This window comes from Gorilla gorilla, chromosome 3 (genome assembly GCF_029281585.2).
Source record: "Gorilla gorilla gorilla isolate KB3781 chromosome 3, NHGRI_mGorGor1-v2.1_pri, whole genome shotgun sequence".
Lineage (NCBI taxonomy): Eukaryota > Metazoa > Chordata > Mammalia > Primates > Hominidae > Gorilla > Gorilla gorilla.
The window spans coordinates 36,533,372-36,546,472 of record NC_073227.2 but is presented as its reverse complement, the minus strand read 5'-3'; the positions used below and the strand labels follow the sequence as shown (position 1 = coordinate 36,546,472).

General features: G+C 36.4%; 1 long non-coding RNA gene across 1 annotated transcript in view; it reads left to right on the top strand.

The window, feature by feature from the left end:
• Positions 1-710: 710 nt before the first annotated feature.
• Positions 711-13,101, top strand: part of LOC129532904 (uncharacterized) — an 89,090-nt gene continuing 76,699 nt past the window's right edge. Inside the window, exons 1-3 of the long non-coding RNA XR_008678832.2 lie at positions 711-1,010; positions 9,391-9,495; positions 10,341-10,487. This is a non-coding gene — a long non-coding RNA (uncharacterized lncRNA). The remainder of the gene's footprint in view (positions 1,011-9,390; positions 9,496-10,340; positions 10,488-13,101) is intronic.

Here is a 13,101-nt window from a genome sequence, read left to right as displayed (position 1 = left end):
TTATGTACATAAGAAAATTAGCCCAGATCCTACAGTCATATGCGAGTTTTTCCTTCTTGAATAATGAGATTTGTACTTTTTACTAGCCATAGAACTATGCAACCATCATCTGTTGCGCTTTTGTCTGTTTGTGAAGAAGCTAACGAAGTTTTCCCTCCTCTTAATCCTAGTATTCTCCTCCCTCCTGCTATAAATTGACTATTTCCTCTTAATTTTTTGTAATAATTTTTGCTTTTGTAGTATTTGAGATTACTATTGCAAAGGGTCTAAAATTACTTGGTGAAGGAAACAGAATTAAAATCTGTATGAAATTCTAAACTTATTCCTATTCTAAATATCTTCCCTCTATTTGCCTGTGGAGTTTCCAAAGCATTTTCGATTTCTGTGTACCCCTATAAGTCAATTATAATAGCAGAAACAACAATCAGTGAACAAAGAACAATGAAAGGAACTGTCCTCTTTACCTTTTCTGTCGTGATAGTGATACGGAAGTGCTGGGAAGGGAAGAGCGTGGTCCCTTTAAATGATACAGAAGTAGGGGAGGGAAGCGCTAGGTAGAGGAGGGCATGGTCTTTGCCTGGGGCTCCACCCAAATGGACCTACCTGAGGTCAGGCATTTCCTGCCCAAATGTTGCATTCCCCCAAGACCACTCTGGCCTGCCACGCCCCCATCCTGGGCCTATAAAAACCCGAGACCCTATTGGGCAGATGCGGAAGTGGCTGGAAGTCATGAGGAACACATCAGCGGAAGAAGACAAAAGCAGCTGGTCGTGGAGATTCCGCCAGGGGAAGAGCACACCGGCAGGCACCGCAGGCCATCGATCATCAGAAAGACACGGAGTTTGGCCAGAATTATCAGAGAAGAGTTTGGCCAGAGGGGTCAGAGAAGAGTCCAGGGGAAAACGATCTCCCCTGTGACTCCGGAATCTTCTGAGAGCTACTTCTACTTAATAAAACCCTGCACTCATTCTCCAAGCCCACATGTGATCCGATTCATCCAGTACACCAAGGTAAGAAACCTTGGTATACAGAAATCCCTGTCCTTGTGAAAAGGAAGGGGGGCTGAGTTGGTTAATACAAGCTGCCTATACACGGCAACCTAAAAGAGCACCCTGTAACACAGGCCCACTGAGGCTTCAGCTGTGGTATTCACCCCTAGACACTGCTGTGGAGTCGCCCCACGACCTGCCCATCTGTATGCTCCCCTAGAGGTTTGAGCAGCATGGTACTGAAGAAGTGAGCCACACCCCCATCGTACACCCTTTGACGGAGACAAGGGAACCTTTCCCGTTTCAGTAGTAAACATTGTTGGAATTATACACATTAAGTAAATTAGTTTATGAAGTGGGGTGATATTCATTCTGTCTACCTACCTACCTATCTAATGTGTCTTTATCCTTTCAGTTTTATATATAGGGCTGGAAAATGAGAATACAAAATACATTATCACTATTCTGCATGTACCATTTTTTACTATCTCTTGCACACATACTCCAGGTTCTAGTCACAAAGGATCTAATGAACCGATCAAAGCCAAAGTAATAACATTGTCTGCCTTCCCCACTTATGCACACGTTTTGTTTTGCAATAAAAGGCTGAGGAAAAGGGACACTGATTAATAAAAATTCTCAGATATACATGGTAAGTTTCAGGCATTGTGGCACCAATGTCTGACTTAGGCTTCAGACTGTAAGAGCTTACCTAGTACCTTTTAAATCAAAATACACTGCTGGTATTTCTCCAGTGTACTCACTGAGTCTGCAGACTTAGAAGAAAACTCTTCATACAAGTGCCAGAGAGAGACCAACAGAAGCCCTTTTCTCTCCCTTGCCAGAAAGGATAATAAAACCTCAAGGATCATTATTCGTTTATTAAGTATTATGTGATAGAATGGCAACTAAATAGTGTCATTTAATTATAAATAACATTAATTGCTTAATAATAGAGGATACACAGAGAACAATGTTAGCACTAAGGAATACACAGTGATTTTAGAAAGAAATCACAAAACATTTCTTAAATTAAGTAAAATATATTCCTTCTCTTTTACAATGCAGCACTACAAAGCTTTAAACATCTTGGTTTACAACGTTATGAATATTAAAGAATTGCATAAAAACTTTCTTTTAAAGAAGTAATTTATTATTTAATGTTTATTTTCTTTTTATTATTGTTGCCAGGCAAGCAACTTTCTAATGGTCAAATAAGAATGTTTTCATATTTTAGTGCTACAACATTAGTTCATTTATTATTAATACAACTCATAAATACTCTAACCATCAAAAATAGCCTCAAACAACCTTATCTGGGCAGACTCTGACTTTCCGTCTTCCCCAGGGTTTTCCAGTTTCTGGACTATAATTAGTTGTCATCTATTCTGACGGAGAAGATTCTACGAACCATCCCCCATGTCTCAATAATGTTCTTGACAGATTTTATATCTTGAGGCAACCTAAACAGTTTACTAAGTGAGACCCACTAGAAGAAAAAGAAAAGATAAAATGGGAAAAACTCATTATTTTTAGCCAGAAGTTAATTAGATGTTTTGGAGGTCTATTTTTCTGAAAGCATTCATATTTTGCCAAGTGTGGGACTCAGGTTATCCCACCTTTTAGAACCATTTTAGCCACTTGTTTTCACACTCTAACTGTAAGCCTGTGTCTTAAAAAAACATTTTCATGTTAATTAAATGCCTCCTATTTAAAATTTCATGCTGTTAAATAATTCTTTTAGATTTAACACTCATATGTTCTGGAAAATAGCTCCGCTGTCATTTATTTCTTACAATTCGTTGAGACCATAAATGGCCATATAAAAATTTCAGTAGCTTCTACTTCTGATAAATACTACTACGCTCCGGCTACAGTTAACATGAAGAAGCTGCTCTTTCTATGACTACCTCAAGGAATGTATAAGCTCATCCTCCACAGTGCAAGCACTGGCAAATGGTTCCAGAAGACTAAAAATAATCACAGCATAATCAAGCCAGGGCTTCACTATCAAACTGCAGACAAGGGTGGAAATCAACTTTCTTGAAAGGGAGATCTTGGCTATATCATGTATAGTTGTGTCTGAAACTTCTTGATTGTGCAAGGTATGCAAATGAAAGATTTTTACAAAATAACTGTGAGCATTTTGTAGGCATTGTGTGCCTGTACTTGAAATAAAGGAGTGAATAACACAAGGATCAGCTTTCAAGAAAATGTTTTGTGTTTAGAGATCATAGGTAGATGAGTAAAGGGACATTTATGGTACAGTATCACGTGTACTGTGATGAGGATTCCAATACACAGAAGAGGGGCCGTTTATCCAATTTGGAGGGGAGATGGTAGTGACTATTTAACAAAGTCTTTCTAGAAGAAAGGACATGTAAACTATGTTCTAAAATATATTAAATAAATAATAGCTCCTTAAGGTGGAGTTTAGGGTGGGAGTAGAGATAGGTCTTAGATTGATCTTTTTTTTTTTTTTTTTTTTGAGACGGAGTCTCGCTGTGTCTCCCAGGCTGGAGTGCAGTGGCACGATCTTGGCTCACTGCAGGCTCCGCCTCCCGGATTCACGCAATTCTCCTTCCTCAGCCTCCCGAGTAGCTGGGACTACGGGCGTCCACCGTCACGCCCGGCTAATTTGTGTTCGTATTTTTAGTAGAGACGGGGTTTCACTATGTTAGCCAGGATGGTCTCGATCTCCTGACCTCGTGATCCGCCTGCCTTGGCCTCCCAAAGTGCTGGGATTACAGGCGTGAGCCACAAATTGATCACTCTTGTCATAAAATGTTCTCTCTCGGAAATTATCTTTGCTCCTAGAAATTGTCTTATCTATAACTGCCTCAAATTGTGTTCTTCACTTTTCCTACTCTTCAGTTTAATTTTATTTTATGAGGCAATGAAGTGGAACGAAGTGGCATAGCAGGAAGTGGAGAAAAGCATGTTCTTGAAGCTCACAAGAGAAACAGTTGGTCTTTTGAGATGGTAAAACACTGGGGAAGAGCGTGAACAGGGCTGTTTCTATTAGTTGCTCAGTTCTAACACATCTTCTATGCGTGGCTTTGAGCAAATGACTTAATCTTTCTGTGCCCAAGTCCCTTTATATAAAATATTACCAATTTCACAAGGTTTCCATGAGTGTTGAGTAAAAAATTTAAAGCATACAAAATATTCAATGTTACCTGTGATGATGATGATGATTCTCATCATCATCATCATCGTCATCATCATCATCATCATCATATTGTTTTATTAGCTTAAAAATTGGGGGTGCACATTAAATGTTGGTGTCTCCATAGGAACATTGTACACCAGGTCTAGCATATTCAATTAAGTGCAGCTAAATTCTCTTTTTAAATTGACAAGGTAGAATGTACTTATTTTCAAAAGCATTGCTTTGAGATAAATATAGCAAACCACGTAGTTCTTGTTTTATTTAGCTAGATGTAAATAAAATATATCTAGGATTTCCATTTCTAAAGCCATAGCACAGTTACCATATGAGACCTATGCACCCTTTGTAAACAAGTATTAAAATACCCGCAATATATAAAGTAAATGTTTTCAAGCAGTAGACAACAGAGAGTGTAAGACTATTTTATTTGAAAGAAGAGAAACACTTTGAGTGAGCTCTGCATTCACCCTGGCTTCTTGCATGGGAATTTTTTTTTTAGACCACAGCACAGAGATGAGGAACCCAGGAAGAAAGCTCGAGTGTCAATGAATGAAACAGGAAGACATAAGAATTCAGATCTTCTGAGCAGGGATAAGTTTATGAGGCAGGATAATAGAAAGGAGAGAGAAGTACAGAGAAGACCCTTAGGGCAGCATGTTATATCCTCTGCTTTTAAGGATGAGATGAGGACAAGGCTATGCATGCTCAAGGTGAGACTTTAAGGCCTGCGCAGCTTCCGGGAGGCTAATGAATGAATGAAGACTTCAGAGGTTGCTCAATTCTGGGAAATATTTCAGTATAGCTGAGCTCATGGGGAGACGCTTACTAAGTAGCAAGTAATCCTGCTCCGGTACAGTTGACAGTCCAGAAAGGTCATCCTTCAAAAGTAAGAGTTACAGACTATAACTAGGCAAAAAATTAAAACAGATACATGCAGAAAGAGCCTAAAATAAAGGCACGTGGTGATTAATTATTCATTTAACTGTATGCCAGAACAAAACACAGCACTTCAAAGAAAGAAACACAATCCAAACATCTTTCAATATAGCAAACAATCATAAATACTAGACATGAGATAACCAGAAACAGATTTTTCATACTTGAGAAATAGAAGCATGTATTCTTCAGCCAAAAGTATAAAAGACAGAGTAGAAACAGACCCTAAAGTGATACAGATGTTGGAATGTGCATATAAAATATTTGAAAAAGATATATATATATATTCAAGCATTTGAAGGAAAAGGTAGTCAAAAAGAGAAAAAAATGGGGGATCTCAGAAAAAGTAAACTGTAAGAAAAGAGTCCTAATGAATTCCCATAAAATAAAATATTAAATATCTGAAGTGAAAAAACTCACAGGATCAACTGAAAGGAAAAATAAAAATATCCATTAACTTGAATTTAGGTTAATAGAAATTGTTCAAACTGAAGCAAAAGAGAAGGAAAGCTAGAATAAAAAATGAGCAGAGACTCAAATACTTGAGGGATCAAGTCAGTTGACATACATACAATTGGATTTTACAAAGGAAAGAGGAGATAGAAAATTTTGAAGAAATATTTGTCTGCAAACTTCCTAAATTTGCTGAAAAAGATGAACTCATGGTGTATCTTAAAAGCTTAGCAAGCCCAAAGAAGGTAACTATGTTAAAACAAAACAACAAATACACCAGGCACAGAGGTTCATGCCTGTAATCCCAGCACTTTGGGAGGCCAAAGAGGGAGAATTGCTTCAACCCAGGGATTCAAGATCAGCCTGGGCAACATAACATGACCACATTTCTACAAAAAATAAAAAAAAGGCAGATGTGGTGGTGCACATCTGTAGTCCTAGTTACTTGGAAGGGTGATGGAGGAGAATTTCTTAAGCCCAGGAGGTTGAGGCTATAATAAGCCATGATTGCATCACTGCATTCTAGCCTGGGCAACAGAAAGAGGTCCTATCTCAAAAACAAAACAAAACAAAACAAAAAAAACAAAAAAACCACACACACAATGAAAAACACAGAAAAAAAAAACCTCACATATGCATATCATAGTAAAACTTCTGAAAACCTAACAAAAACAAGATATCAATATCAAAAATTCCAGCAACCTTATTAGATGAAGGCATGATAAAACACAATAAGTTTAATATGTTTTTAAAAAGTTGTCAACTGGAATCCTATAGCTAGAGAAATTATCCTTTATAAATAGGACTAAATTTGAAATACAGAATTTTCAGACAAAGTTTAAAGAAATAGTTCCCAACAGAAAAAAGCTGTAAGAAATGATTAAGGATGTTCTTCACATTGAAGAGAAATGTTACCAGATAGAAACTCAGGTATACATGAAGAAATGAACAGAACCAGAAACTAGAATGGGAAAATGTAAGTATAAATATATAATATTATTTTTGCTTCATTTTCTTAATATATTTAAACAAAAATGGACTATTTAAAATAAAATGCCAACATTTTAACATATCTATATATAACATCTATGACAAGAAAGGCACAAAGGTTAGGAGAAGTTAATGAAATGATATTGTTTAATACTCTGTTGTTCTTATAATTTACATTTTATGTGAGGTAGTACAGTACTAAATCTAAGTAGTTTATTGGAAATAAGCAATATACTATAATCCCTAAAGCAAATTGGGAAAAATTATACCATCTGACATTAATAGATACTATAGTAATCAAGATAATGTAATTTTTACATAGGATTTTAAAAACTCATATTAATGGAACAGAATAGAATCCAAAAGTAGACTGGTATGTACATGGTAAATTTATTTTTAATAAAGTTTTCAGTGTAGTATAATGGGAAAAAGATTATTGGAATAACCATATTAAACAAACAAATGAACAAAACAATTTTGGTTCATCCCACAACATATTAAAACAGTACTTTGCAATAGATCATAGGTTGAAATGTAAAAGCAAACATTATAAAGGATCAAGATAAAGACGACTGCTTTCACAGCCTTGGGGCACACAAGCATTTTTAGATAGGACACAAAAAGAACAGTTCATATAAAACCAATCCCAAGATCCATAAAAATGCTAGGACCTTGTGTCCAGAGCTTCCTATCAGTGAAGCAGTACCCATATCTGCACTGATCCATTCCCAACTTACCTGCCTATTGTTCCATGGGGGAAAATGGAACAGGTTTTATTCTCTTGCTTGTACTATCAGAGTAAGTGATTAAAGGCTTGATTGTTACTTTCAATATATTTTGCTGAATTTATTGGCTACCGTCAACATCTGACAGCTCAACTCTCTCTCCAGCTCAACTGATCTGACACACAAAAAGGAAAAAAAACAAATAGCAATCATAAGTAGCCATCTAGATCATGGAGACTCTTTTTAAGTTAATTGTTAAGATTGTTATCAATATGAAAACTTGAAATTAAAAGATTATCATAGACAAATCGTTTATTTCCCAAACCCAACTTGGTAAACATTGATTAGGTAGTTAGATGTTCAATTTTGGGGGGTAATGAGAGAGGATCAATAATAGTTTAATATGTAGTAAAGGCCTTGATTTGATAGCAAAACTTTTTTTGATGTATAAAATAAACAAAAAAGTGTAAAAGTAAGTGGTTAGCCTGAAGAAACACTACAAAATGAGCACACGTGTAACTAGTGATAAGGTCCGAATATAGAACAATGTCATCACCCAAGAACTCCTATGCCTTTTCCCATCTTCTAAGTACCATTCTCTTCTTTCTGAAGTTAAGAAATGTCAAGACATGTGACATTATAAATACGGTTTTATTGTTTTTTCACTTTATGTACATAAAACCATGATATGTGTTCTTTTTCTTTCTTTGACTCTTAACATTGTTTACACTCTTCTGCATTAGACTCCTCCAGAATATTTATGCTACTGTTCCCTCTTCATATGTTATTCCAGATATTTTTTCATATCTATGTTATGATTTTTGAAAGATAAAATAAATAAAAATAAAACTTAATGGATCTGATTAACAGCAGATCGAACGTAGCTAAAGAAAAAATTTGTGACTAGAAAGAACAAAAATTTGGTTCTGAAATTTCCATTTCATTTTTGTTCATACTCTTGTTTTCTTCAGTATATTTTGCAATTCTTTGACATATTAATCAGTTTAAAGTCTATGTCTATAACTCTATTATCTGGATTTCTTGCGAGCCTGTATCTATTATTTTGTTTTTGCCACTTGATTAATTGTTAAGGCTTGTCTTGTTATATACTTGGTTATTATGATTTAAATGGCATACATTGCAAATAAAAATATAGCTATAATTTAAGGGTTGTATGAATCCATATTCCCCAAGAGATAATTTCTTTTAGCTTCTGATAGGTTGATAGGCTAGGGAAACGAGCAATTCCATTTAATTTTGATCTAACCAGGAAATAACATTATGCAAGGATGAACTTCAGTCCTTCTAAGGACAAGTCAAATTCCACTTCCCATGTACTCGTGGCATATATCCCTTAGGAATCCTGACTGAATGAGTGGGATGTTTCTAGACTCTTCCTTCTTGAAGCATTGAACTTCAGTTTGTACCATTCTTCTCTTTGGCTTCATGAGTCGACGAAAAGCTCTTAGCAGTTTCTCAGCCTATCAAACACCATATTGGTCTGTTCTTGCATTACTATAAAGAAATACCTGAGACTAGGTAGTTCGTGAAGAAAAGAGGTTTAATTGGCTTACAGTTCTGCAGGCTGTACAGGAAGCATGGTGCAGTCACCTGCTTGGCTTCTAGGGAGGCCTCAGGAAGCTTTTACTCATGGCAGAATGTGAAGTAGGAGCAAGCATCTCACATGGCACAGCTTGAGCAAAAGGTTCCGAAGGTTCCGGGGGAGGGTACCACACACTTTTAAACAACCAGATCTTGGCGAAAACTCACTCACTGTCACAAGGACAGCACCAAGCCATGAGGGATCCTCACCCATGAACCACGTATCTCCCACCAAACCCCACCTCCAACATTGAGGATTACAATTCAACATAAGATTTGAGTGAGGACACAGATCCAAACTATAGGAGATACCATTTTAAAAATCAGCAACTGCCTCAAGGGAAAAACATAAACCTAATGATAAGAAAGCTAGATTAAATTTCCAAAGTGTAACAATATAATACCTGAGATTAAAAATTTACTGCATAGACTAAACTATAGACACAACAGAATAAAAGACCCAACAAAAAATATCCTTCAAAAATGTGTTTCTGTGTCTTTGATCATATTTCTCTTTTTTCAGTGTCCAGGGACATCTAGATGATATAAGTTCCTTCAGATGGGTCCCTGGTGTGAGGGTGTCCTGTATCAGACTGCCTATTGAAGTTCAACCTGTTGTTCAAGACAGGTATGATCCTTTGATGTTGAAGTCACTGAGATTGGGAGTTAGTTTGCTTTTGTGTTTGTTTTTGCTTTTTACTGAAGCTTGTTCTATACTATCAGAACTAATTAAAACATTTTAACTTTGGAAAATCTTTAAATATAATTTTCCTTATAGTTTGTCACATTAATTGGGAAAATACATGGTTTATATAAATATATGTGGAAAATATATGATAGGTTTCATCACACATTCATATTTTAAAAGTCTTAGTAAAGCAGGACTAGGAGAAAGTTATTTAATATTTTGAAAGGTCCTAATAATACTTCTAATAAACATTTTAAATAAAATTTGTATTTTAGAACAGTTTTAGATTTTAAAAAAAATTATGAAGATAGTATGGAGAATATGCCCCAGTTTCCCATATTACTAATATATTACATCAGTGTGGTACATTTGTACAAATAATGAACCAATATTGACATGTTGTTATGAACCAAAATCCATTCTTTTTTTGTTTGTTTGTTTGTTTGTTTGTTTGAGACGGAGTCTGGCTCTGTCACTCCAGGCTGGAGTGCAGCTCACTGCAAGCTCTGCCTCCTGAGTTCACGCCATTCTCCTGCCTTAGCCTCCCAAGTAGCTGGGACTACAGGCGTCTGCCACCACGCCCAGTTAATTTTTTTTTTTGTATTTTTAGTAGAGACGGGGTTTCACTGTGTTCGCCAGGATGGTCTCGATCTCCTGACCTCGTGATCCACCCGCCTCAGCTTCCCAAAGTACTGGGATTACAGGCTTGAGCCACCGTGCCCAGCCCCCTAAAGTCCATTCTTAACTCCGATTTCCTTGTTACCTCGTGCCCTTTTCTGTTCCAGGATCTCATTCAGAATACTACTTTCATTCAGGCTGGAGTGCAGTGGCATGATCTTAGCTTTCTGCAACTTCCGCCTCCTGGGCTCAAGCGATTCTCCTGTCTCAGGCTCCGGAGTAGCTGGGACTACAGGCATGCGCCACAACACCAGGTAATTTTTGTATTTTTAGTAGAGACGGGGTTTTACCATGTTGGCCAGACTGGTCTCGAACTCCGGACCTCAAGTGATCCACCTGCCTCGGCCTCCCAAAGTGCTGGGATTATAGGCATGAGCCACCATGCCAGGCCGATCTTGACAGTTTTAGTGAGTATTGGTCAGACATTTTGTGGAGTATCTCTGTATTGGAATCTAGTTCATGTTTTTTTCATAATAGATAGGATTTTATATTCTTGGGAGAAAAAACATTGATATATACGGTCCCATTTTCATCACCTCAGAGCACAAGCCAAGGCTAATAACATCTTCATCTTAGAAGTGTTTCTTTCACTTGCCTTCTGTATATCACACTCGCTGATTTTTTTTGTATGACTCTAGTAATACTTTATCAGTTTTGTTAAATCCAATTTTCACAAATTTCATAATTTTAGAGCATCTTATGGATCATTTTTTAAGCTTTTATCTACACTTCTTCAGTGATTTCTTCTGGTTTCACAATTTCAATTGCCATCTGCATACTGATGACAAGTAAATTTATATCTCTGATTCAGATTTGTCCACTAAACTTGATAACACTATATATAACTGCATACTTGATATCTTTACTTGGAACATCTCAAAGTTGAAATGCTCAAAATAGAACTGCTTATTATTCTAGTAGAACCTGTTTCACCCACACACAGTCTTCCTTATCATTGTACTTGATCATTCTAGCCCATCCGGGGAAGAAAACACAATCAATCAAAAAAACTTGATTTATCCTTGAAATATTTTATTTGAATCCCACGTCTGAAACATCAGCAAAAATGGTTTTAATTACTTAATTTTTTCCAAAATATAGATAGAACCTGAAAATTTCCCACTATCACACACACTCCCACTATTCTCCAAGGCACCATTAGCTCTCACCCAGGTAACAGTGATAGCCTCCTTTCTCACCCAGGTTACAGTGACAGCCTCCTGCTGTCATTATTGCCTTCCATAGAGTCTCACTGAAACACAGCAGCCAAAGTGATTCTTTGAACGTGTCAATGAGATCGAGTCACTGCTCTGCTAAATACTCTCCAGTGGCTCCTCATCTGATTCAGAGGAAAGCCAGTGGTTTTCAATGGCCTAATATTTTCTGCACAATCCAAGTTCCAGTCAAAACTCTGAGCTCATCCACCACACTGTCACGACACAGTACTTCCAGTTACTCAAATATGCCAGTGTGCTCATGTCTCAGGGTATTACTACTGTTCCCTCTTTTTGAAACACTGTGCCTAAGTGTCATTGTCTCAATTCCTATCCTGGTTTCTTAAACTTAAGAGGAAAAAAATAAGGAAACTCCCTTATGTCCTTCTCAGACTAGTGATCATATTTTAGTTTCCCCAGCCTGTCTCTTCTGCCAGTATTCCATTTTCTGAACTTACTTATGTTTACCCTCTTTATCTTCCTATTAATAGATAATGAGTTTATGAGATGATGAGTCTCTCAGTTCTTACAGCTACTATAATACACTATATAGTTTTTGATACACTGTGGGGACTTTATAAAGGTTTTGTGAATTAACTAGTTAAAGAAAGACAAAAAAAATAAATAGCCTGGACCCCTGCAAGCTTTGACAGCAGCAAGAAATCAGCATCATCTTCAGATTTTAAGTATTTTAGTGTCAACTATTTAAATCAGCTAAATAATACAGTAATAGAATCTATTTTGTTTCTAGTTAGAGTCATGACTGAAAGCACTGCTATTCCCTAAAGGGGAAATTCCCTCATTTGCAGAAATAACAAAAGACTAAAAAATATAATTATGTAAGAATCCTAAAGTAATAAAATACATGGATAGAAGAATCAATTTGTAGGCAACTTTTTTTTTTTAAATATACACTAGTAAGCCAATATGACCTTCAAAAGGTTAACAAAGAAAATAAGTAAGCACTGAACTTCATTTGATGAGTAACATGGCTGGCCTCTAAAAAGTCACCTTTATTATGAGAACAGCAACTGAAAATACCTCAGCAAAGAAATCTCAGGGGATTCTTCCACCAAAGATAGTGGAAACAACCTATTTGGGCCAGGGTTTGGACACGACAAGTTCAAAGTCAGTGAACTGTGGGTAGCATGCAGAAAATAGAGACATTTTTTTGAGAGAAGGTTATAAAAGTTATTCCAAAGAGAGATGTACCTGTCATTGATTTCTTATACTCTAGTACAACAGAAATGAAAGAGTACAGTTTCTCTGTGGAGATGAAAAACAGGAGCTTTCAAGCTGGCCCTTTTACCATTTCTAAAATCCTTCATGAGCAACTGTAATTATTATTGTATTTCTCTTGTTAAAGGGTATTCCGTGAAAGAAACTATTAAAAATTATGAGAATCAGTGCTACTGTTATCTATCATTTTTCCATCTTGTGGACAGTAAGATCTTAATCTTAGAAGACAAGATCTAGAAGTCATTTTACTTGAACTTTAAAATAAACAAACCTATTTATCTATTTTGCCCAATTCTAATGGTGACATTGTATCACACCGTTTGTTAGAGATAAATGAATCTCAATTATCCTGTGAAACTTAAAGACATATATAAAACAGCAACACCAATTCTGATTGCAGTTTATTTAAATAATT